The sequence below is a fragment of the Manis pentadactyla genome, chromosome 15 (assembly GCF_030020395.1).
Source record: "Manis pentadactyla isolate mManPen7 chromosome 15, mManPen7.hap1, whole genome shotgun sequence".
Lineage (NCBI taxonomy): Eukaryota > Metazoa > Chordata > Mammalia > Pholidota > Manidae > Manis > Manis pentadactyla.
This window is the reverse complement of record NC_080033.1, coordinates 11,914,668-11,941,704: the sequence shown is the minus strand read 5'-3', so window position 1 is coordinate 11,941,704 and position 27,037 is coordinate 11,914,668. Positions and strand designations below refer to the sequence as shown.

Genomic DNA, 27,037 nt, shown 5'->3' with positions numbered 1-27,037 from the left:
TCAGAGAGGCCCAGTGTCGGGAGGAGACGGTACTAAGGGAAGTCACCATCGGGGTGCACTGGAGTTACCTGGGCACCTCTGTAATGGCTGGCATGAAGGGGGTCCTGAGAGGATCCTGTCTTTTAGGTCATTATACACACCATACTTATTGCTGGTTTGGAGCCTTTTATATGACAACTGTCCTGAGAACATTACAGAATGTCGTAATAAGGCATGGGGAATGTTCTAGATTAAAAGGGACTAAAGAGATGTAGCAATCCAGTGGAATGCATGGAGCCTGATTGGATTCTGAACTTTAAAACTGCTATAAAGGACATGTGTTTGGAAATTGGGTAAATTTAAATATGGACTCTCTATTAGCTGCCAGTTCTTAAGCACAGAGCAGAACTTCTAGGTCTTGTTTAAAGTACAACAATTTGAGTTTAATGCCTTCCAGGTGAGAGGGCCTCTGGTAAACACCTTAAGCTGAAGTAGGAGCCATAAAAGGGATACACCCTAAAGGAATTCATCAGTCACAACCAATCAGAGACTGAATCTGATCAGCTCAGTCTCTATTTGGATTAAATAATGGGTCCCCCATTCTGCTGATGAAAAAAAGCTAATCCACTCTTGAGGAAGATATCACCATTTAAAGCTCTAATATGCTCACATTAAAAAAATAAATGACTGCCCTCAATAAAAATTTAGCAGGCATACCAGATCTACCTGTGCACGTCTACTGGCACAAATTTGATTTGTAAGATTTAATTGCATGGGACAACTGACCTCAAAGTGTTACTGAACCAAACAAACCTGGGTTTACTTGCCTGTTGCCCAGCAAAGCCAAACACTGAAGGACGGTAGTGAGACACAGTGGGTGTTTAATTGCAGGTGCCACACAAGGAGAACGGGTGGCTAATGCTCAAGGTCCCCGACCTCCATTTAGCTTACAAGCAGGGGATTTTAAGGCAGGATGATGGGAAAGGTTGTAGGGTGTGAGCAGCGGGTGCCCACTGTTCTGATGGGTCAGTGGTGAGCCGACAGGATGGCTCAGGAGTCTTAGTCAGCAGTCTTCTGGCTCCATTCAGTCTGGGGTTTAGTGCTTGGCCAGCAGGTGGTCAGCTGGTGGGGGTCTAAGGTCCTGCAGAACATCTCAAGGACACATGTGTCAGGAGTTTGTGAGGGGGACTCAGGCCTGTGTCTGTTTGGTTTGCTTTCCTGTGGTTTGCAAGCTTCCATTTTCTTTCATCTCTAACCACCAGGTCCAGTCCCACAGTCTGGGTCACGATTAAGGAACTGGGCTTCTCATTGCTGATACGAAGTCTGAAGGGCTTCATCAGCAGGGGGCTACCTGTGAGGTCACAAAGGCTCTGAAACCAGCTTTCTATGACTATCTGATCGAGTTGGGGAGACAACAGCCTCACAGTTCTACGGTAAGAGTTCCTATTTACTGGGTTTACTTTGTGCCGGGCATGGTTCTAAGGTGCTTTTCATGTATTTCTTTTAATTGTCACAGAAACCCTGTGACTCAGGTCTGCAGTCTCTGTTTTACAGATGAGGACAGAGAATTGAAGTAACTAGTTGAAAGTTTCCTGTTTTGGTTGCGGTGGTACTGTTACCAGCCCCTCTTCTGAACTTGAGATGGGTTGGTACGTCCTGACTTGTGATCCCCTCTTGACTGCTGCCAAGGATCTCTGCATCTCCAAAGCCAAACTTCTGATTTTGTTCTTCCAAACTAACATCCTCCTGTGTTTCCCACCTTCGTGACCGGCAGTGCCATCCATCCATGCTGAGCAGGTAAGAAAACCAACCCCCTTCCATCAGTCCAAGCCAAGGGTTCCTCCTGAACATCCCTCAGGGGTGTCCTCTTTCCATTTCTGTCAAACCCTGGCCCCAGTTATCATCGTCTCTCAGTTGGGCAACAGCGGTATCCGACTCGATTCCCTTCCCCTTGCTCTCCTCTCTTCAGGATGTAGCAAGAGGCATCCTCTCAAACGCAGGTCTAATGATGTCAAACTCCCTTATCACTCACCACTGGTTTCCCAGGAATCTTCTCAGGTGAAGATTAAACCCTTCATGATGAGCAGTTACCAAAGAGGGAGGCGTTGGGCAGGAGGGAGGGTGAGGGGGATAAAGGGGCACAGCAATTTGCAGTCACAACGTAAGTTGGTCACAGGGACGGTAGTACAACACGGAGAATATAGTCAATGATTCTGTAACATCTTTCTATGCTGACAGATAGTAATCACACTAGAGGGGGTGAGGATTTAACAACATGGGCAACTGCTGAACCCATGTTGTGTATTTGAAGCAAATATAAGATTGTATATGAACGATACTGCAATTAAAAAAGAAATATCTATTACTATTAGTTTATAATTATCAATTTAAATATATTTTCATGTATCACCCAAATCAGCATTTGCATAAAGTACGGTTTATTGCTATGATCTGTAATAAAGGTTAATAAATGATTTTTCAAAATCATAAAAAAAAAGGTCAAACCCTTCACAATAGCATTCAACTCTGCGTGTGTCCGTCCTCACGACCACTCCCGCCATGTCTACTCCTGCTGTTCTTGTCTTTAGGTCCTTGTGCTGCTATGCCTCTGTCCACGCCGTTTCTCCACTGGAAACTCTTCTGTCCTCTCTCATCCTAGGTAACTTACTCCTCTCTCAGGTCCTAGGGATTCTTCCTCAGGAAAATCTTCCCTGGCCTGCCTGGCCCCATCAGTCCTTCCCGGGACACGCCCTCAAGGCCTGGTACCCGTCCTTTGCTAACAATCACATTTGAATCATTTTTACAGGCATCGTTGGCCAACTGTTTCCATCTCTAAGACCAGGACAGCAGGGATCCTACCTACTTTCCCCAACTTTTTAATAAAAAATTTCAAAACTGCACCGAAGAAGAAAGAATAATATATAAAGAACCCCTCACAAATACTAACCCTACAATGATGGGGTAGGTCAAAGGGACATAAAAACCAACTGAAAGAGCTCCCACTGGCCAAAGCCAGAACAATTTGTAAAAGAAAATTAAATAACGTCTAGGCTATTATATCAGATTTTAACTCAAAGTATAAAATAAATACCCATGAGCCTATACTGATATAAATAGATGATTGAATAAATAAACAAATGGGGGAGAAGAGATAAGATAAATTCTAAGTAATTCACATAGATAAACTCCACATTCCTTAAGTGTGGGCTGCACACAGAGAGTTCCTTCCAGCGTACAGGATGGAAGGGGCTGGGGAGCAACTTTATAGTGAAGAGACACTACCTTAGCGCAAGGGGATCGAGGTCCACATCAACAGTGACATGTCGTGTTGATAGTATGTACCTGATATGAAGTTATTAAAATGACATTTTATCTCTACCGTTTTTCCTCCTAAAACACATGGCCTTAGTTTTGTTAACCTTAAAAACAAAACAGTTAGTTATTTGCCAGCAGAAACAGGTTGCTTCGGCAACAGCAGAGAATTGCAATCGAGGACATGCAAGCTACAGCAGAACCATAGGCATGTCCCGTGAGCGGAGAGGTTCGCTCGCTTACAGAGGAAACGGCAGAGTAGGGAGGGCTGTTCCGAGCAAAAAGTCCCTTGGAATAAACTGGGAGCCCCACCTATTGCAGCTGCTTATTGGCTGAATTGTGACAGTCTGTCCTTGGCTGGGCAATTTTGGGGTAGTGGAAGGAGGAAACCTTTCTTGCTCCCACTGGCGAGCTAAGCGCCTCCTCCAGTGGGTCTGAGATTTGAGTGGTGGCTGTGGGCGCTCCCTGTGCTGGCCTCCCGAGGCCAGGTCAGGGAGGTTTCCCTTTGTTAATTTTCACGTCCCCTCTTTTTTTTTTTTTTTTTTTTGTAGATAATTATTTTTTATTGAAGGGTAGTTGGCACACAGTATTACATTACATTAGTTTCAGGTGTACAACACAGTGATTCAACATTTATATACATGATAATTCTAGGTACCAGCTATCACCATACCAAGTTGTTACCATATTTTGACTATATTCCTTATGCTACACACTACATCCTGGTTACATATTTATTTTAGAATTGGAAGTGTGTACTTTTTTTGTTGTTGTTGTGAGGGCATCTCTCATATTTATTGATCAAATGGTTGTTAACAACAATAAAATTCTGTATAGGGGAGTCAATGCTCAATGCACAACCATTAATCCACCCAAAGCCTAATTTTCGTCAGTCTCCAATCTTCTGAAGCATAACGAACAAGTTCTTACATGGAGAACAAATTCTTACATATTGAATAAGTTACATGGTGAACAGTACAAGGGCAGCCATCACAGAAACCTTTGGTTTTCCTCATGCATTATGAACTATAAACAGTCAGTTCAAATATGAATACTCGTTTGATTTTTATACTTGATTTATATGTGGATACCACATTTCTCTCTTTATTATTATTACTTTAAATAAAATGCTGAAGTGGTAGGTAGATACAAGATAAAGGTAGAAAATATAGTTTAGTGTTGTAAGAGAGCAAATGTAGATGATCAGGTGTGTGCCTGTAGACTATGTGTTAATCCAAGCTAGACAAGGGCAATAAAACATCCACGGATGCAGAAGATTTCTCTCAGAACAGGGGGGGTGAGGTTCTAAGCCTCACCTCTGTTGATCCCCAATTTCTCACCTGATGGCCCCCCTGCGACTGTGCCTGTCTTAGGTTGTTCCTCCCTTGAGGAATCTTACCCGTCTCTGGCTAACCAGTCATCTTCCGGGGCCATACAGGGAAATGTAAAGTTGGTAAGTGAGAGAGAAGCAATATTCTTTGAAAAGGTTAGCTTTTTACTTCTTTGCATATTTATGCCCTGTGGCTTCTATGCCCAGCATTTGTCTTGAGGTATCTTGACCACTTGGAAGAATTATGATACTCAGTAAATTTGATATGAGGCACGAATTCTATTTAAGGGTTGTAATTAGGAAGGAAGAAGAAAAGCTATAGAAGTAGCAGGCGGCAGAAAACATGGGAAGATTGATTATTTCTTTGACATATCTTCTTGTAGAGTAACTTCAGCATGTATAGGTTTTAAACTACTAATTAAATTGCGCACACACATTAACATAATAGGAGTATAGTTACATAACCAAAGGATACCTGTAATTACCAGCCATCTCCAGTGAAACCAAGAAAACCAGTTAGGCACGTTAGGCATTTGTGAAAACTTATCTATGATATGGTGAATATTGTCCAACTGAACTTGAACAGTCTGAGAGAAATCAGACAAATTAAAACAACCCATTCCTGGGGACTGTTCACATCCCATATATTCTTTTAACAGTAAATAGTCTGTAGTTGTAAGATTTTGGAGCGCTACAATTTGCACTTCTCCTAATTCTTGGTTGAGTTCCAACAGTATAGATCCAGTCAAATTTGTTGTTTTACTGTATGCACAGGCCAGCTTAGGTATCTCCTTCCTTATTCCCATGGCAAGTCCAGGAACCGGTGGGATGAGTACATCTACAGCTGTAGCAGTGCGTGGATCTTTGTTGGGGTTTTTTGATGATCATCTTCTGGCATGAGTCTTCCAGAGAGTGCTGATGTTGGAAGTTCTCTTTCATATCGTATCTTAGTTCATTTTCGGGGTAGCCCAATTAGGCTTTGATCTTCTGTATAAACGCAAACAGACCCTTTGCCTACACTTTTATATGCCCTTTATACCCTTGTGTAGAACTCATTGGAGGTTACCACACAGGAACTGCCCTTTTTTTTTGTTTTTTTGTTTTGTTTTGTTTTGTTTTTGGTATCACTAATCTACACTTACATGACGAATATTATGTTTACTAGGCTCTCCGCTTTACCACACCCCCCCTATAAACCCCTTTACAGTAACTGTCCATCAGCATAGCAAATGTTGTAGAATCACTACTTGCCTTCTCTGTGTTGTACAGCCCTCCCCTTTCTCCCCCCCACTCATGCATGCTAATCTTAATACCCCCCTTCTTCTCCCCCCCTTATCCCTCCCTACCCACCCATCCTCCCCAGTCCCTTTCCCTTTGGTACCTGTTAGTCCATTCTTGAGTTCTGTGATTCTGATGCTGTTTTGTTCCTTCAGTTTTTCCTTTGTTCTTATATTCCACAGATGAGTGAAATCATTTGGTATTTCTCTTTCTCCGCTTGGCTTGTTTCACTGAGCATAATACCCTCCAGCTCCATCCATGTCGCTGCAAATGGTAGGATTTGCCCTTTTCTTATGGCTGAGTAGTATTCCATTGTGTATATGTACCACATCTTCTTTATCCATTCATCTATTGATGGACATTTAGGTTGCTTCCAATTCTTGGCTATTGTAAATAGTGCTGTGATAAACATAGGGGTGCATTGGTCTTTCTCATACTTGATTGCTGCATTCTTAGGGTAAATTTCTAGGAGTGCAATTCCTGGGTCAAATGGTAAGTCTGTTTTGAGCATTTTGATGTACCTCCATACTGCTTTCCACAATGGTTGAACTAACTTACATTCCCACCAGCAGTGTAGGAGGGTTCCCCTTTCTCCACAGCCTCGCCAACATTTGTTGTTGTTTGTCTTTTGGATGGCAGCCATCCTTACTGGTATGAGGTGATACCTCATTGTAGTTTTAATTTGCATTTCTCTGATAATTAGCGATGTGGAGCATCTTTTCATGTGTCTGTTGGCCATCTGTATTTCTTTTTTGGAGAACTGTCTGTTCAGTTCCTCTGCCCATTTTTTAATTGGGTTATTTGTTTTTTGTTTGTTGAGGCGTGTGAGCTCTTTATATATTCTGGACGTCAAGCCTTTATCAGATGTGTCATTTTCAAATATATTCTCCCATACTGTAGGGATCCTTTTTGTTCTAGTGATGGTGTCTTTTGCTGTACAGAAGCTTTTCAGCTTAAGATAGTCCCACTTACTCATTTTTGCTGTTGTTTTCCTTGCCCGGGGAGATATGTTCAAGAAGAGGTCACTCATGTTTATGTCTAAGAGGTTTTTGCCTATGTTTTCTTCCAAGAGTTTAAAGGTTTCATTACTTACATTCAGGTCTTTGATCCATTTTGAGTTTACTTTTGTATATGGGGTTAGACAATGGTCCAGTTTCATTCTCCTACATGTAGCTGTCCAGTTTTGCCAGCACCATCTGCTGAAGAGACTGTCATTTCGCCATTGTATGTCCATGGCTCCTTTATCAAATATTAATTGACCATATATGTCTGGGTTAATGTCTGGATTCTCTAGTCTGTTCCATTGGTCTGTGGCTCTGCTCTTGTGCCAGTACCAAATTGTCTTGATTACTATGGCTTTATAGTAGAGCTTGAAGTTGGGGAGTGAGATCCCCCCTACTTTATTCTTCTTTCTCAGGATTGCTTTGGCTATTCGGGGTTTTTGGTGTTTCCATATGAATTTTTGAACTATTTGTTCCAGTTCATTGAAGAATGTTGCTGGTAGTTTCATAGGGATTGCATCAAATCTGTATATTGCTTTGGGCAGGATGGCCATTTTGACGATATTAATTCTTCCTGGGATTCAGATGGGATGAGTTTCCATCTGTTAGTGTCCCCTTTAATTTCTCTTAAGAGTGACTTGTAGTTTTCAGAGTATAAGTCTTTCACTTCTTTGGTTAGGTTTATTCCTAGGTATTTTATTTTTTTTGATGCAATTGTGAATGGAGTTGTTTTCCTGATTTCTCTTTCTGTTGGTTCATTGCTAGTGTATAGGAAAGCCACAGATTTCTGCGTGTTGATTTTGTATCCTGCAACTTTGCTGTATTCCGATACCAGTTCCAGTAGTTTTGAGGTGGAGTCTTTAGGGATTTTTATGTACAGTATCATGTCATCTGCAAATAGTGAGTTTAACTTCTTCTTTACCAATCTGGATTCCTTGTATTTCTTTGTTTTGTCTGATTGCCGTGGCTAGGACCTCCAGTACTATGTTAAATAACAGTGGAGAGAGGGGGCATCCCTGTCTAGTTCCCGATCTCAGAGGAAATGCTTTCAGCTTCTCGCTGTTCAATATAATGTTGGCTGTGGGTTTATCATAGATGGCCTTTATTATGTTGAGGTACTTGCCCTCTATTCCCATTTTGCTGAGAGTTTTTATCATGAATGGATGTTGAACTTTGTCAAATGCTTTTTCAGCATCTATGGAGATGATCATGTGGTTTTTGTCTTTCTTTTTGTTGATGTGGTGGATGATGTTGATGGACTTTCGAATGTTGTACCATCCTTGCATCCCTGGGATGAATCCCACTTGGTCATGGTGTATGATCCTTTTGATGTATTTTTGAATTCGGTTTGCTAATATTTTGTTGAGTATTTTTGCATCTACGTTTATCAGGGATATTGGTCTGCAGTTTTCTTTTTTGGTGGGGTCTTTGCCTGGTTTTGGTATTAGGGTGATGTTAGCTTCACAGAATGAGCTTCGGAGTATCCCCTCCTCCTCTATTTTTTGGAGAACTTTAAGGAGAATGGGTATTATGTCTTCCCTGTATGTCTGATAAAATTCCGAGGTAAATCCACCTCGCCCGGGGGTTTTGTTCTTTGGTAGTTTTTTGATTACCGCTTCAATTTCGTTGTTGGTAATTGGTCTGTTTAGATTTTCTGTTTCTTTCTGGGTCAGTCTTGGAAGGTTGTATTTTTCTAGGAAGTTGTCCATTTCTCCTAGGTTTCCCAGCTTGTTAGCATATAGGTTTTCACAGTATTCTCTAATAATTCTTTGTATTTCTGTGGGGTCCGTCGTGATTTTTCCTTTCTCGTTTCTGATACTGTTGATTTGTGTTGACTTTCTTTTCCTCTTAATAAGTCTGGCTAGAGGCTTATCTATTTTGTTTACTTTCTCGAAGAACCAGCTCTTGGTTTCATTGATTTTTACTATTGTTTTATTCTTCTCAATTTTATTTATTTCTTCTCTGATCTTTATTATGTCCCTCCTTCTGCTGACCTTAGGCCTCATCTGTTCTTCTTTTACCAATTTCGATAATTGTGACATTAGACCATTCATTTGGGGTTATTCTTCCTTTTTTAAATATGCTTGGATTGCTATATACTTTCCTCTTAAGACTGCTTTTGCTGTGTCCCACAGAAGTTGGGGCTTAGTGTTGTTGTTATTTGTTTCCACATATTGCTGGATCTCCATTTTGATTTGGTCATTGATCCATTGATTATTTAGGAGCGTGTTGTTAAGCCTCCATGTGTTTGTGAGCCTGTTTGCTTTCTTTGTACAGTTTATTTCTAGTTTTATGCCTTTGTGGTCTGAAAAGTTGGTTGGTAGGATTTCAATCTTTTGGAATTTACTTAGGCTCTTTTTGTGGCCTAGTATGCGGTCTATTCTGGAGAATGTTCCATGTGCACTTGAGAAGAATGTATATTCTGTTGCTTTTGGATGTAGAGTTCTATAGATGTCTATTAGGTCCATCTGCTTTACTGTGTTGTTCAGTGCTTCCATGTCCTTACTTATTTTCTGCCCGGTGGATCTATCCTTTGGGGTGAGTGGTGTGTTGAAGTCTCCTAGAATGAATGCATTGCAGTCTATTTCCCCCTTTAGTTCTGTTAGTATTTGTTTCACATATGCTGGTGCTCCTGTGTTGGGTGCATATATATTTAGAATGGTTATATCCTCTTGTTGGACTGAGCCCTTTATCATTATGTACTGTCCTTCTTTATCTCTTGTTACTTTCTTTGTTTTGAAGTCTATTTTGTCTGATATTAGTACTGCAACCCCTGCTTTCTTCTCGCTGTTGTTTGCCTGAAATATGTTTTTCCATCCCTTGACTTTTAGTCTGTACATGTCTTTGGGTTTGAGGTGAGTTTCTTGTAAGCAGCATATAGATGGGTCTTGCTTTTTTATCCATTCTGTTACTCTGTGTCTTTTGATTGGTGCATTCAACCCATTAACATTTAGGGTGACTATTGAAAGATATGTACTTATTGCCATTGCAGGCTTTAAATTCGTGGTTACCAAAAGTTCAAGGTTAGCCTCTTTAGTACCTTACTGCCTAACTTAGCTCGCTTTTTGAGCTGTTATATACACTGTCTGGAGATTCTTTTCTTCTCTCCCTTCTTATTCCTCCTCCTCGATTCTTCATATGTTGGGTGTTTTGTGCTGTGCTCTTTCTAGGAGTGCTCCCATCTAGAGCAGTCCCTGTAAGATGTTCTGTAGAGGTGGGTTGTGGAAAGCAAATTCCCTCAGCTTTTGTTTGTCAGAATTGTTTAATCCCACCGTCATATTTGAGTGATAGTCGTGCTGGATACAGTATCCTTGGTTCAAGGCCCTTCTATTTCATTGTATTAAACATATCGTGCCATTCTCTTCTGGCATGTAGGGTTTCTGTTGAGAAATCTGATGTTAGCCTGATGGGTTTCCCTTTATAGGTGACCTTTTTCTCTCTAGCTGCCTTTAAAACTCTTTCCTTGTCCTTGATCTTTGCCATTTTAATTATTATGTGTCTTGGTGTTGTCCTTCTTGGATCCTTTCTGTTGGGGGTTCTGTGTATTTCCGTGGTCTGTTCGATTATTTCCTCCCCCAGGTTGGGGAAGTTTTCAGCAATTATTTCTTCTAAGATACTTTCCATCTCTTTTCCTCTCTCTTCTTCTTCTGGGACCCCTATAATACAGATATTGTTCCTTTTGGATTGGTCACACAGTTCTCTTAATATTGTTTCATTCCTGGAGATCCTTTTGTCTCTCTCTATGTCAGCTTCTATGCATTCCTGTTCTCTGATTTTAATTCCATCAATGGCCTCTTGCATTCTATCCATTCTGCTGATAAACCCTTCCAGAGTTTGTTTCATTTCTGTGATCTCCTTTCTGGCATCTGTGATCTCCCTCCGGACTTCATCCCATTTCTCTTGCGTATTTCTCTGCATCTCTGTCAGCATGTTTATGATTCTTATTTTGAATTCTTTTTCATGAAGACTGGTTAGGTCTGTCTCCTTCTCTGGTGTTGTCTCTGTGATCTTTGTCTGCCTGTAGCTTTGCCTTTTCATGGTGATAGGAATAGTTTGCAGAGCTGGGACGAGTGATGGCTGGAAGAACTTCCTTTCTTGTTGGTTTGTGGCCCTCCTCTCCTGGGAGAACAGTGGCCTCTAGTGGCTTGTGCTGCGCAGCTGCGCGCAGACAGGGTTTCTGCTTCCTGCCCGGCTGCTATGGAGTTAATCTCCGCTGTTGCTGTGGGCGTGGCCTGGCTCGGGCAGCTGCTCCAAAGTGGTGGAGTCACGTTGGAGGGGGAGCAGCTGGGAGGCTATTTATCTCTGTAAGGGGCCTCCCTGCTCCCTGCAGCCCAGGGGTTAGGGTGCCCAGAGATCCCGGATTCCCTACCTCTGGATTAAGTGTCCCGCCCTGCCCCTTTAAGACTTCCAAAAAGCACCCGCCAAAACAAAACGACTACAAAAAAAAAAAAAATTTGTAAAATTAAAAAAATAAAGAAATGGCCGCTCGTTTTTCTTTATTCTCTGGCGCCAGCCTCAGGCCTCTGCTCACCGGTCTTTCTGCCCTGTTTCCCTAGTATTGGGGTCCCTATCCCTTTAAGACTTCCAAAAAGCTCTCGCCAAAACAAAACAGCAAAAAAAAAAAAAAAAAATGGCCACTGCTTTTCTTATGTCCTCCAGCGCCAGGCCTCCGGTACCCGCTCACTGTTCTTGCTGCCCTGTTTCCCTAGTACCCAGGGCCCCCGTGCACGCACTGTGCCTGCGCTCTGGCCCGGATGGCTGGGGCTGGGTGTTCAGCAGTCCTGGGCTCCGTCTCCCTCCCGCTCTGCCTGCTCTTCTCTCGCCGGGAGCTGGGGGGAGGGGCGCTCGGGTCCCGCGGGGCCGGGGCTTGTATCTTACCCCCTTTAAGAGGCACTGGGTTCTCGCAGGTGTGGATGTGGTCTGGATGGTGTCCTGTGTCTTCTGGTCTTTATTCTAGGAAGAGTTGTCTTTGTTATATTTTCATAGATATATGTGGTTTTGGGAGAAGATTTCCGCTGCTCTACTCACGCCGCCATCTTGGCTCCAATCACGTCCCCTCTTTTAATGATCTTTTTCTGAAAGCATTGCTGATCTTTAGAGTTAGGTTTGCTCTGTTTAGTGTTTTCCTCTCTCAGCAGGACCTCTCAGGAAAGACCTTTCCTGGCTTCCATGTCCTATGCCAGAGAAAAAGTGCACGGTAGTTGGAAACCGCTTAAGGCCACATTTAAAGAATAAGGTCAGATGGAAGAGCTCCCAGGCACCTCCCATCTATAGGCCACATTATTAAGATTGTGAGCATTGGAGATTATCTCCCTATTGGATACATCACTTTTACAAAAATATGACAGACAAAAAAGCATAAAAGTTCAAATAATTATACAAAACAGAAGAAGTAACATGACAATTCCAGACCACATGATGGTCCTAAACCAGGACCCTGAGTCTGAAAGTAACCAACTGAAAATATTTACTGACATTTATTCTGACCCAAGGTGGAAAGGCCTCTCGAGCAGAAAAACCTGGAGTCACATATGCCTCCTGAAGTCCCTACACGAAAGCAGTCATAAGAGCAGAATAGTGACACTGCAAGAGCACACTGAACAACATAACCGAGAGCACGTGGGTAGATACGGCAGAGGTATAAACATGAAGCAAATAGTGGATGCATTTTTTGAAAGCATAGCAAATTTCAAAGATATATTAAAACAGTATTGTTATCTCAAAAGAACTGTTTGGAACCAATTATCAGTGATACAGCCTGTAAGGTTGCAATCTCAGAGACCGTGAACATGGAGCTCAGAGACCAAGAACGTGGAGCTGTGGAGGGCTGGAAGTGATATCACCCAGGAAGTGAGATCACCGGATCCAGAAAAGAGAGAACCAGAACTGAGATCACTGGATATGAGATCAGCCTGGAAGTGGTATCACTGTATCAAAAATGAAACTGCATCACTTCTCCGCCACCAGCAGTCAGTGAACCTCCTGACCCCTGCAGTGGTTTCTGTGTCTTTCTTGTATCTCTCTCTGTTTTTCTTATCTCCCACCCAGTCCTCTCAGGTTCAGCTGGTTTGCGGAGCTGGTCTCCGCATGGAGAAGCATCCAAAGTCAGCAGGTAGTTCAGATAAAAGACAGACTTTTGTGAATTCTGAACCAACTAACCCGTCAAATGGCTCATGGGATCATGATGAAGCTGTTTCCAAAAGGCCATAAAGAAGTTTCCTCTTTGCAAGGGTTTGGGAAATGCAAATAAGGGCATTTTCTTTCCACGAAAAGAGATGGAAGGAGGAAACAGTGAGAAAATGTTTACAGGCCTGGTCCAGACACCTTGGGAAAGCTGTCTAACCTGAGGTCTGCCTCGGTTTGGGGAAATCTTTATCTTCAAATCACCAGGTGGAGTGTAGGCTCCGTGAGGGTTGGGTGCTCTCTTTAGATATGTCACATGAACCCAAGAGTCTGTTCCCTGAAGTCTGGCAGCACAAGAGTTGGTATGCAGTTTGTGATGAGGACCTTTCAGCGAGGTTGAGGAGTCTTTCTGGAGGTGTCTTTCCCAGTAGATGACTCTCTAGGTCAACTGTGATGCTTAAGGTCATTATCTCCTGGCAGTGAAGAGATTACTTCACCAAAGCATGGTTATTTTTGTTAGGCCTTTAAATACAGAAGCATAACTCCTTTTATCAGCTGTGGGTCAAGGGAGGCAGGGACCAAGTGCATGGGACTATCACAAAGGGTTGGAGTCTATTAGTTCCAAAGGGGTGAATCTGAAATTTACAAGGACTAACCATTTTTGGACAGTGTACTTGGAGGGTCTCTACGTACCTCGCCAATGGAGTCTTAACAGTGCCATTAATGCATTTTACTAACCCTGAGGATTAAGGATGGTATGCATAAGGAAAGTATGGTAAAACCTGCCAGAAAGCACAGCGTAGTCACAGTACCTAACCGATAGGGGGGGGTCTCTGATCACTAATTAGTTTGAGAGGGGTTCTCTGAGTAGGAAGAATCTTTTCTAACCGAAGTTTTATTCACAGAGGAAGCACTGGCCTGTCTACAACAGAAAGCTTTAGTCCAGTGAGAAAACATACAAACCATGACTAAGCCATTTTTATCCACGAGATGGGGATGCTGTTTGAAATTCCTTTGTCAAATCTTAAATGGCCTATTGGGCAATTAAAAATGTCCAGGGGCCATGTGGACAGGTGAGAAGTGAGACAGACACTTTCTGCAGCCTTATTAATATTTTCCCACCAAGACTGTTCATGAACACTATCATTTTGTCTGTAGACGAGTGGTTTAGTGCACGTACAGTGGTAAGGAGGAAATTTCAGAATTTCTGGTAGAGTCGGACTATTATTTTGTCTAAGGCAGAGTTTTCCCCTTTTATCCAACCAACAATTATTAGATTCACATTTTGTTTTTCCCTTTCTGGAGCCACCTGTCAGTTTTCTAAATTATCATTAGGGAGAACATCCCTTTGGAGAATGACTTGTGCTTTGGCTACTGGCTTCTTTAAGATCAGCATTTTTGGTGGAAATATCAGCAAGGTGGCTTCCTTTGGCCTGTAGGGAGTCCGTGCTGGAACACCTGGGAAACTGAAGCATCACAGCTCCTAGCAAATGTATGGCATCTAGTAAATTTTGGACATAGGAGGCATTTTCAATTTTATCCCCTTTGGAGATGAGGAAACCTCATTGCTTCCACAATATTCCAAAGCCATGAGGTACCCCAAAGGCATACTGATTATCAGTATGCATGTTTGCAGTTTTCCCCATTGACTAACATCTAAGCTTGAATAAGGACACAGAACTCTGCTTATTGGGCAAAAGTACTTGCAATCTCATGCCCACCCCAAGTGTTAATTTGGATCCTCAGAAGACTTAACTTTAAAGGGATAGGTTTTCATGGGTTCAGGAGAGGAGGGAGCAGAGAGGGATTCAGAGGAATAAATAAGAAGTTTAGCAAAGGGATTAGAATGAGGGAATGGAGGGTGTAGAGGAGGTAGGACAGTGCAATGGGAATAGAGGAAAATGGTGTCAGAGGCGGGGCCTGAGCACAAGGCAGCTGCCCCGTGCCTGGAGACAAAAAAGGTTGGGTATGGGGGGATGCTCAGGAGCCACTGCGGCCTCTTTCAACTGTTTGCCTCAGTTAATTTAGAAATAGTATTTTGCAAAGAGGCAAACTTAGAATCCTGAGAACATTTGGAAGCCTGAAGGTGTCAGTTAAAATAGTATAGTCATCCCACGTGATTTTTGTTTTTCTTCTTTTTCTTTTGAGCTTAGGCTTTCTAACTTTGAGAAAAACAAGTTTAGGGAGATCAAAGTTTCCCCATAACAGCTATTTGGTGTTCTAAATTACTTTTGGTTAGGTCGGTCTGTTCAGTTAGAAATTCACATGAGGAGCAACAATTGGTTTTAAACGTAAAACCAGCCAGAGTCCCAGGAGAGGGGCCGCCTGCACAGCATTGTGATGACTGAGACCTCATTGCTTAGAGGCTTTCCTCTAGGGCGAATGAAAAATTCCGAGCAGCAGTTTCAACATGTCAGTCTGGTTCCAAAAGGAATCAAGCCAAAGGCCGACAGTTCCACCAGTGCAGTTCCACCCGGAACAGTCCAGTCCCCAAAAGGACAGGGGTCAAAGGCCAAACGAGTACTCTCGGGAAGGAGACCTTAAGGCAGATCCTGGATAAAGCCTGAAGAGCTCAAAAACACAGACAGCGGAGCTCAACACCCAGGAGAAAAGTCACCCTCAAACTCCAGGGTCCGCACGATAGCCGTGAGCTCCACAGGCCCTGTGGGCATCACCACCTGTTTGCTCACCAGCCTCAGAGTGGCTGGGGGTCTCCTCTGGATCCCACTGCTGAGCACCAGGTAATGTTAACAAAATGAAACTGTCAGTCCTTTACCAACAAAAACAGGTTTATTAGGGAACAGCAGAGAATTTCAATTTGGGGCATGCAAGCTACTGCAAAATCATAGGCAAGTCCAGAGAACCAAAGAGAATGCTTTTCATAGAGGAAAAGGGCCAAACTGCGTGTACTGTTCTGAGCAAGAAGTCCCTCAGAGAAAACCGGGAGTCCCGTGTGTCATGGCTGCTCATTGGCCGAGTTGTGACAGCTTCACATTGGCTGGGCCATTGCGGGATGGTGGAAGATGGAAACCTTGCTTCCTCCTGCTGGAACAATAAATGTGACATCCGGCTCTTTCTGTGGGTCTGAGATTTCTGAGTGGTGGTGTGCGAGCTCCCCCTGCTGGCCACCTGGCTCCATGTCAGTGAGGTTTCCTCTATATCTACCTGCTAATCCTGAGAAATCCTAAGAGGCACTGTATAAAATGCATGGCTGATTCACCTCAAAATTATCAAGGTCATCAAAAAGAAGGAAAGTCTGGGAGACTGTCACAGTCCAGGGGAACCTAAGGGGACATGAAAACTAAATGTAATGTGGTGTGAATTGTAGATGTAGTTCAATTTTGAGGTTTTAACATATAGATGGCATTTAAGATCATGAGGGGTTAAGATCACAAAGGGAGGGGGTGCAGCTAAAAAAAAAAGAAGAGAATTAACACTGGCATTCCAAGATTTATGAAATGAAAAGGAGAAAGTAGTAAAGGGCATTGAGAAGGAACAACCTGTGAATTGGAAGAAACCCAGAGAGTTCAAAGGCATTTTACTGAGTGAAAAAGCCAATTACAAAAGGTCACACATACTGTAAGGCTGCATGTATATAACATTCTTAAACATTTAAAGTGTAGATGGAAAACAGATTAGAGGCAGTCATGGGTAACAGACGGTGCTCAGGCCAGTGTGTTGGCTGTTACCGTGAAGGAGTGGTGTGTTGTGGTATAAAGGTTCTCCTGGTGATGGAATAATTTTCTATCTTGATGTAGTGCTGGTGACACAAATCTATCCGTGTCATAAAATGACATAGAACTTGCACCAATGTAAAATTCCTGGGTTTGACATTGGACTATAACTATTGGACTATAATTCTCCCTGGACTTGGAGAACCTGGATGAAGGTATATGGGACCCTTCTGTACTGCCTTTGCAAACTGCCTGAGAATTTGTAATTACTTCCAAATAAAAAGTTGAAAAAAAACCTCTCAGCAAAGTCGATACAGAAGGGAACTTCCTCAATGGGATAAAAAGCATCTACAATAAATTTACAGCCAACATCATACTTAGCAGTGAAAGACTGAACGTTTTCACTGTAAGATCAGAAACAAGGCAAGACTCGCTATCACCTCCGCTACCCAGCATAGCCAGGTATCCCGCGCTTCTGGAAAGTTTGCGTGGCGGCACTTCGCTTTTACAAAAGACCTCGTTTTTCAGTTTCCAACAGAAATCCAAAGGGGATTCTTGCTTTTACGGGTGCCATTTCTGCTAACAAAAGTTTTCAAGGGAGCTCTCTACTTTGGGGTATCAGGGGAAATCTGTACTGGAAGTTCTAGTCAGTACACACTAAGGCAAGTAAAGGAAATGAAATGCATATGAATCAGAAAAGAAGAAATAAAACTGTGATTATTTGCAGATGGTCTATGTAGAAAATTCCAAGGAATATACCATAAATTTTTTTTTGTATGAGTTCAGGAAGGCCACAGAATGCAAGGTCAACACAGCACACAAGCATCCTCTCTCTATAAACAAGTGATGAACAATTAGAAATTGCAATTAAAAAGACAACAGCATTTACACTCATATCAAAATGAAACATTTAGATGTAAATAGAACAAAATGTGTACAGATGACTTATGCTGAAAATTACAAAATGCTGATTTAAGAAATCAAAGAAGACATTAACAAAACTGACACCTATCTCTCTGTTCATGGATCAGAAGCCACACATAACAACGATGTAATTCTCCCCAAAGCACCTCTCAGTTGAACACAATTTCTTTCAAAATACCAAAAACTCTTTTGTAGATTTAAGTAAGCTTTATGTAGATGGTAGATAGGTGGCACATGCATATATGGCAAAGGAACTAGCTAAACATTTAGCAAAAATAGCTTAAAGATTTTTAATAAAAAGAAAATCAGAGGAATCATGTTACCTGACTTTAAGACTTACTATAAAGCTATAGTAATCAATATGGTGTGGTTGCTGGAGGGAAGACACTCACTTAGAACATGAAATAGAATAGAAATTCAAGAAATAAACTGACATAATTAAGCACACCCAACTGATTTTGACAAACGTGTGAAAGTAATTCAATGGAAGAAGAATTCTCCATTTCTTCTCAATAATTAACATTGGAGGAGCTGTACTTCCAACTTGGCCAAAGGAGGAAAAAATGAGCCTCCATTTAAACTTCATGCTGTAAACAGAAAAATTACCCAAAACAGATCATAGGTTCATAGGTCTAAATATAAAAGTCTTTAACTTCTGAAAGAAAATATTAGACAAATTCTCTATTACATAGGAGCCGGTAAAGAGACATAACCACCAAAGCCCAATCCAATGAAGAGAAAAAGTGATAAATTGGGCTTTATCAAAATTTCAAACTCTCCTATGCCAATGACTGTCCTCTGTTAACACAATAAAAAAACAGGCCATAGAATAGGAGAAAATATTTGCAGTCCACATATTACTGACAAAGGACTTGTATCCAGAATATTTGAAAAACTCTCTAAGTTCAACAAAAACACAAGTAATTCTATTTAAAAATGTGCAAAAACTTGTACACTTCGCTACAGAGGATGCACATGTGACAAATAAGCACATGAAAATACGTTCAACATCTGTAGCCGTCAGAGAAATGCTAATCAAAGCTGTGAGAAGGGACTGCTGGATGCCCATCAGAACGGCTCAGGTAGAGCAGACCGACAAATCTCCTAGGACGTGCAACAGCCGGATTTCCCCTGTGCGGCCAGCAAGAACCTAAAATGGTGAAGCCACCCTGCTAAACAGTTTGGCACTTTCTTATATAGTTACACGTATGGTTACCATGATTCAGGAATCACCTGTATATTTATCCCAGAGATATGAAAAAATCTGTAGACAAATGTTGTAGCAGCTTCCTCTGCATTAGCCCCAACTATAAACAACCTTACCGTCACAGTAGGCAAATGAATGAAATGTGGTACATGCCTAAGTCGTTAAGTCTGCCGTTTTACTCATTTTCCCATCCTCAGTTCAATTCCAGCAAATAATTCTCTGCATCTTAAGACAGATTTGCCCTATGTCTACAATTTTCTCCCGACTTCCCACATACTTCCGGTGCCCCACATGAGGTGAACTGTATGATCCTTAAATTTTTATTGAATTTTCACAGCTACCCCCAAGAAGCCTGTCCGTCCCATCATTCCCACCAACCCAATAAACAGGATTTTAGTCACCTCTTCTAGAAGGTGAGGCACCTGTCATCGCTGTTGCGATTCTTTGCAATTTCCTCATCACTTGTGAGGTTAAGGATAGCTTCCCAGTTGACACGATGGTTAATTCTGTGAACTGGTCTGTGTGTTTTGCCAGTTCTCCTCTTGTACAATCTTTTATACATCTGTTCAAAGTATCTATCACACATATTCAGGATTTTGTATAATATCGTTTGCGAACATTTCCTCCTGGCTTTGCTTTACAACAAAGGTTGACACCGCTGCTAACTACTGTTTACACTAAGAACTAAGATATCCAGCCTGTGTTCAATGCAAACTTTCATTTCCTCATGCTGATTAAACTTTTAAACACAACTGCAGAAATCTATTCACTGTTTTCTTGAGGCTGTGGTATCACAAAGGAATTCTGAAGAAATCCTCAACTGAGATTTACTTAACTGATGGAAATGACCACTGATTTCTGAGAAATGCTGTTTAAGGCTCTTTTTCTTAGACAAAGGAAGAGGAGACATAAATTTAAACAAATGATTATGAAATAATTCTGAAGAATGTGCTATAAGCAAGGCCCATTTCTGGGTCATGGGAATGCAATAGTAAATGCATTAGTTAAAATTCCTGCCTTCTTGGAACAAAAGCATGTAGTTGGTGTGACAGAAAGATGAGCAGTACCTCAGGATTTTTGGCCTGAGCTGCTGAGATAGACAGAGATATAAAGGTGGACAAGTTGGAAACTTCAGGAAGGCCTGATGCGGGTGTGAGGGAAAGTGTCATAAGGAGGCTGACTCTGTCCTTAGCATCCGGCTCTTGACAGGCTCTCCTGTCCCCTCCCTGCTTAAGCTTCCTCCTGCCGCATACCTGAAAGCTGGAGGTCACCCCAGGGGCATTTCAAACAGAGCAGCTTCTAGGCCAGGAGGGAACCCACACCCTTAACCCACCTCTTAATTTTAACCAATAAAAGCCGAATCCACCCGGAATGACCTGAACCTTCCTCCTTGGCACATCTCTTTACTGTTTACTGTATGGGTAATAGATTTTATTTCTTATTTACTGGTGCCTGTGTATAAATCGCCTCCATATCCATACAAATTCCTGGTATGTGTGTGTGTGTCGGGGTGACTGGGAGGGTCCCGAAGGTTTCACTGGAGAACTTCACCGAACGTTTAAAGAAGAATTAACATGGTGGCCTCATCCCCAAGCACCGCTAAGGCTTCCTTTTAGCACTACAAATCTCTCCTGGCTGATATAATCTGTTCTCTAAATATTAGTCAGAGGTGTTGGATTGTGTAACTCTCCATGAGTGCTCAAAAATGGTTCACCTACTGTATTTAGAATAGACTCTAACTCTTTTCAATGGCTTTTCCCTACAATTGCAACACTGTCACTAGTTGTGTGACATCCTTGCTGGGTCCCTTTATTCCTGCTGAACAAAGCACATTATTTCCCATAGCAGGGCGTCAGCACGCACCGTTCTCGTTCCCGGGGACCCCTGACCCGAGTGTCCAAGTATCAGTCTCTCTTACCCTTCCCGTCTTTGGTCAAATTTATGCCTCTCCTGGACGCCATCTCTGACTACCTGATACAAAACAACGTGCTCTTTCACGCCATCAGCCTCTCTCCTCTTAATCACCCAGCTGCTCTGTCACTGTGCTGTGGGTCACTGATGAGCTTCACATCTCCCTCCACTGAATGCACTTCCGTGGGAGCCAAGACCCAGCCTGCCTTGTTCACCATCAAAACTCAGGGCCTAGGAGACGTCAGAATAGAGGATGAAAATTCCTTTGCTAAAATTCAATACTCACTCATAGTTTAAGATAGGTTAGATTTAAAAATAATAATAAAGTGGTCAAGTACAATTAAGTAAAATTTTTCAATAATATCCACCAAAAGTTAATAAGTGAACACATTACATCTAAACATTTTAAAGGCAAAATGTGGTGTGATGAAATTCAAAAAATTAAGACATCAAAGAGAAAAGCTACAACATAAATGATATACAAAGATTTAGATGCTTCATCTATAAACAGCTCTTTAAAATCACTAAGAGAAAGGCAAAAACTCAACATAAAAATTGAGCAGGAAAAAAGATATTCATTAAAAAATAATGAACAGCTTTTAAACATGCAGAAATATACTCCACAACACTAAGGACACAAGCAAGGCAAATTAAAACAATAGTGAAATAAATGAGTGATGACAGAGACTCGCCTGGACCAAAGTGCAGTCAGGCCCCTCTGAGCCCTCCTACTGGTCAGGCCTGAACCTTGGTCTCTGTCTTGGCCTCGCTGGTCCAATTTTAACAAGAATCCTGATGGTCCCCTTAGCAAGATATTTAGCTCCCATGCTCAATATCTTATCAAACTCCTCATTCCACACCCCTAATAGTTAGTCACCCTTGAGAACTGACCAAATACCTCATCCCCCACCTTGATATCTTGTCACCTTAAAATGCCTTTGGCAAGAATCCTATCAAGTCAGGTTAGCCAGAGTTCTCCTACCCACAATATTTCCTTCTAGTGATTTTCTATCCACTGATCACACTGTGCTCCTTAATCCCCACTTGTCCTCATATTGTATTGAGCTCTGTCTCTCCCCACTAACACAAACCCCATTGCTGTGGTTCCTCTTGAATAAAGTCTTTCTTACCATCTTTAACAAGGGTCATGAAAATTTTTCTTCAATGAGATGAACAGAACATAAAGTTACTGGAGATGCTCAGACTCCCCCAGGGCTTAGGATTGAACTACAAAGCATCAATTTTCAGAGCTCTCAATGAGGGACAGAGACATCCAGAGGCAGGTGGGTCCTATGTCTCAGTGTCAGCAATTCCGCAGGACAATGGAAGGTCAGAGACACCGTGAGGTGGAACGTGAGCAGCATAGAAGGGAAGTGGGATTCAGAGAGGCTGCATATGACAAGGAGCGTCCGAGGAGAGGTAGGGTGGCATGCATCCCATTGCAGAAGGGGCACGTTGTTGTAAGTAATCCACCCAGAAAAGACGTCACTTAGAGATTCATCCATCCTGAAGCAGGTACCTTGTTGAAATTCACAGAGAGGCACCATTTGTACAGGACCTTACTGGCCCTACTGTTGGCCTAAACTCAGGTCCTGAAACATCTCAGTAGGTGGAAAAGGTTCAACAGAACAAGAGGTTCTCTACAAGAAGTAGAGACTAGCTAGGGCTGACCTTCCATTGCTCAGTTGAGAAGAAAAGAAGGAAATGGGCCTGGATTCTTCACAACAGATTTATTACCCGGGTTACGAGACCCCATGCCAAGCAATTTTATTATGGAGGAAGAGGGTGGTTTTGACAATGAACAGGAGGGCAATTAATTATCCCTGCAGCCATTGATTGAGCACATATTCAGGGCAGAACCGGCACTAAGGAATTAACATGCAAAATATCTGGGTTTCATGAGGTTGTTTCCCTGCTACCTATTTTCCATTAACCCTAATCCACACATGACCAGCCTCTATGGGAACTCTATGGGCATTATAAGTGCTGATTGATTCCTCAAAATGACCTCCAAAACATGCCATACACATTTTTACTTCCACCAATATTATACAATGGCACCCAACAAATAGGTCATCAGCAACACAGCAAATGATTCACCTTTTCATTTTTTGCCTACATGGTAAGGGAAATTATCATCAACTTTGATCAGGGATATTAGTCTGTAGTTTTCTTTTTTTGTAGTGTCTTTGTCTGGTTTTGGTATCAGGGTGATGCTGGCCTTGTACGAGGAATTTGGAAGCTTTTCTTCCTCTTAAAGTTTTTGGAATAGCTTGAAAAGAAGAGGTATTAACTCTTCCTTAAATGTTTGGTGGAATTCTCCTGTGCAGTCATCCAGTATTTAACTTTTGTTTGTTGGGAGTTTTTTGTTACTGATTCAGTTTCATTACTAGTAATTAGTCCATTCAGATTTTCTATTTCTTCCCTGTTCAGTCTTGGAAGATTGCATGTTTCTAGGAATTTATCCATTTCTTCTATGTTCTCCAATTTGCTGGCACATAATTTTTCATAATTACTGACTGGACTTTTAAACCCAACTGAAAATCTGGTTTTGCTTCATTTTCTCTTCTAGTCATGAAACCAGGAATAGATTCTGAAAAAACATATTGCCCAGATATACTTCACTGCTCACATCACTTATTTCTGAGAAATGTTAACTTGTTTGTATTCAGAAAGAAGTTATAGAAAAAGATATTTATTTGCTTGTTTGTTTATTAAATAAAGAGTCGTTGAGAATCTGCTATGAGCAAGGCACTTGGCAGTAAACACAACAGATAAAATGTCTGCCCTGGATGAATTGGCAGGTGATCAAAAGTGGTTGATTCACAGTTCTTTTATAAAGGTAAAACCATAGAATTTTCAGAAAATAGGAAGGAAGGGAGGGAGGAAGGAAGGAAGAAGAGACAAACTGTCTCAAAAGATTTATTGTTTCCATGCTAGAAATAAAACTTTCAGAAGAAAATTGACAGATGCTTATGTTTAAACTTTTTGTGGTTCAGAGAACTTGAAATCAAAATCTTCCTTTACTCAGAGGAACCATGTTGATAACTTTTCTTGTCTTTCCAGAGCTAAAATGAAGTTGCTAAAAGACAAGAACTGACAATAAAGATTATACTCCACATATTTTCACAATTTAGTTTGATTTTTTTAACCCATAATACCATGGGGAAATCTCAATGTTTGAGAATGTTATGATCTCACTCCTTTTAGTAACTCTAAAAACATGTCATTAATTGGTGTGCTACATTTATTGAATTAATTCCCTTTGGTTAAATAATAACTTATCCAAGGTTTGCCATTGATGCAAGAATGTTTACACCTCTCCCCCACCTCAATTTTGCTCCTCTTTGCTCTGGCAAGAGAAGAGGATTAAAGGACAACTTTATGGCTTCTCCAGTCAGATTGAAGTTTGTTGTGGGAGTTTCACATGATCCCACTTGTGGAGACGTCCCTGCTATGACTATAATGTCTCAAAGCAGGAAGTAACCTTCTCCACCCCAACCAGTCATGATTTCTTCATGGAGTCTGCAAAGAGATCATCAGATTCCACATGGTATGAACAAAGGTCGTTACCCATTGCTCAATCCAAGAAGAAACATCCTTCCTTATAATGACCTGAAAACCACAGATTTGAGCTCTTTCCTCCCAGTTCCCCAAACGCCCACAAACAGCATATGAGGCCCCACTTTGCAAGCAACACTGAAAAATAGCCCCTTCACAGGTCTTCCTTAGATTATAATCTTGTGTGGCTTCCATAAACATAGTCCCCCATCTTAACAAATAAATGAATAGAATACATAAAAGCAAGTGTCTTATATTATCACATAAACATCAGCAGTCTTGAGGATGTTCAGGGATATGAGAGTCATTCAGAAAAACTTCAGAGGATGTTCAAGGACAACCAGTAGGCAGAGCCCCTGGGAGGCAGGAAATGGCTCGGTTTGCTGCCCGGAAGGGCTGAAAGACCTCTGGTTTCAATCTACAGAGCCATGGGGGGGGGCTTCCCTTGATTGGATTAATCAACAATTTCACATACAGATGATGCAAACACCATCTCATGTCAATGATGATTGGATTCTAATACAATTCGATTGGATTCTTCCTCAAATTCCTAACTTAGGTCTTGAAGATGTCTCCTCTCACCCCAAAAGGACAACCTGCCAGGGGGTGCCCGCAGTCCTCCGCCCTGTTACGGCTTAGACCCATCATACTGTACCTTCACTCGTCTTCAGTCAAGCCTGGAAGCAAGGAGCACACAAATCAAGGAGTAAAACTTAAGGATCTCACATTTTTCCCAGAACCTAAAGGAGAATCAGGGTCTCTGGGATTTTGATGCATATGGAGACCCAGATGGAGGAGGGGTGGCTGAACCCCAGCATGTGGGAGAACAGGTTTGAGTGGCCCTCACCTGACACAGCTGGCATTAGCAGAGGCAAGGGACCTGGTGTGAAATGGGCATGACACAAAGACTTTCTCTACCTCTATCTCTGGAGCTGCTGAGGATCCTTATCTATGCTCTCCCAGAATCTCTGGAAGAGGAAAGAGGAGGATCTCCTTCTAGGGCCAAAAGCTTATCCTAAGACCACCACTTCTTGGCCATTGTGCAAGTTAGAAAATAGCGCACTTTTGGGTGGCTGCTGCCCCGTGGGGTAAAGACTTGGTGAGAGGCGTGTAGGCTGGATTTTAGAATCACTCCCTCATCTCATCACCTGTTTGTGCATCACCCCTGCTACTCATTCCTCCTCCAACATTTTCCTTATTGATGGCTCTGCTATATCACAGACACATAGTTTGTGTGTCCACAGGCACAGTTGTGATTGAGTCTACTTCTGACACCCCACCTCCTCTCACACTGCTGGGACCCTAGAAGGAAGCCAAGGGCAGCGCCTCAGAGGTTCGACCACGTTCTGTGACTCCAAGGGGCTCACACGCAAGACTAGAGCAGCTGTCCAGCAAAAGATACAACCATGTCAGAGCAACAGGTGAGTTGAAAGGACACAGACTTCAGTGGTCCCAGGTCACTGAAAAATGCAGTGGGAGATTGCAGAAAATGAAAAAACACGTGCATTTCTATCTGGACTGTTTTCTAGGGTGTTGTGACTATGGAAGAGAGAGACCTGGGGATCCTTGAAGAGACTCGTGTGCTGACCCTGGGGCAGTGTAATCCCATGAAGCATATGATGGTGTCTAAATGAGAGTGAACTCTACTGAGACAGTGTGACTTTGCAGGAAAGGTGGGCATCTGTCTGGGATGAGCGAGTGCGAGGGGGTGAGACTGCTCATATGTCTTCATGATTCTGAGCGTGTGACAGTTGGGAACTGGTCATGCAGCTGTTCGCGTTGTGACGAGCAGGAGGATGAAGAACTATGTGTAACACGGTGAGTTGCATGTCTGTGTGTTAATCTGCGACTGGGTATTGAACTGAATCTGTGTGTGACTTTGCCTACATGTGAGTGTGTAAGTGACTGGGGGGTCTTTGCATGTACGGATCCTGGTTGGAAGAACTGGTGGTCTTGGGGACTGTGAGTTACTCATCTCTAAGTATGCACGAGAGCAGAATGAGAGTCTTTAGATGCCTTTTCTCAAGAAAAGCAGGGAAAGATAAACAGACTGTTGGGGCACTGGGTGTCCAGACAGGCTCCACACACAGTGACCACCCACTCCCGCCTCACCCAGTCTTTCCCATTGTGCTCCAGGAAGGTGGTGTGCATATCCTGAACCGCGAGAGAAGGCGATTTCAGAGAACTGAATCACCCGAAGCTGGAAGAACAGTCAGCCTCAGTCCAGACAGAGCTTACAGTAGATATGAGTCAACAGCTTGTGGATTGGCTCAGTTACTTTCCTGCTGCACACCTGTTGTTTGTCCAGGCCGTTCCCAGCAACTCGTACACATTCTTGAAAGGGCGTGCATTGCCCTTGATAATTTTGATGCATATACTTCCCACACAGAGGGATTTCTTTTTTCCATTATTATTTCCCTCTCTGTCTAAACAAGTGTTTTTCATTGGAGCAATTTTTTATATTTTTATATTTTTTGCATCCTTAAGCCCTGTCTTCATAATTTCAGATAAAAAATGATCTGAGGGCCCTCCCCCCACTGATTGGTCTGTATAGGCTAAAGAATTTACATACATTAGCTCATCTATTCTTGAAAACACTCTGAATTCAGTTCTTCTGAGAATCCTCCTTGGACTGAGGAAACTGAGGCAGGAAGATCTCAAATAATGGATCCAAGATCTTACTGCCATTAAGAGGCAGAATCAGGATTTGAATCCAGGCAACCTGGCTCTTGAACCC

The 27,037-nt window shown here is 42.2% G+C and overlaps 1 long non-coding RNA gene across 2 annotated transcripts; it reads left to right on the top strand.

Moving 5' to 3' along the window:
• The first annotated feature begins 1,111 nt into the window (after positions 1-1,111).
• On the top strand, positions 1,112-26,588 carry LOC130681126 (uncharacterized). 2 transcript variants are annotated; one of them, XR_008994164.1, is made up of 4 exons: positions 1,112-1,412; positions 1,520-1,776; positions 25,545-25,721; positions 25,830-26,588. It is a non-coding gene; the product is annotated as an uncharacterized LOC130681126 (long non-coding RNA). The 2 variants fall into 2 exon arrangements; XR_008994163.1 differs by having other exon boundaries at positions 1,112-1,776.
• Positions 26,589-27,037: the final 449 nt, after the last annotated feature.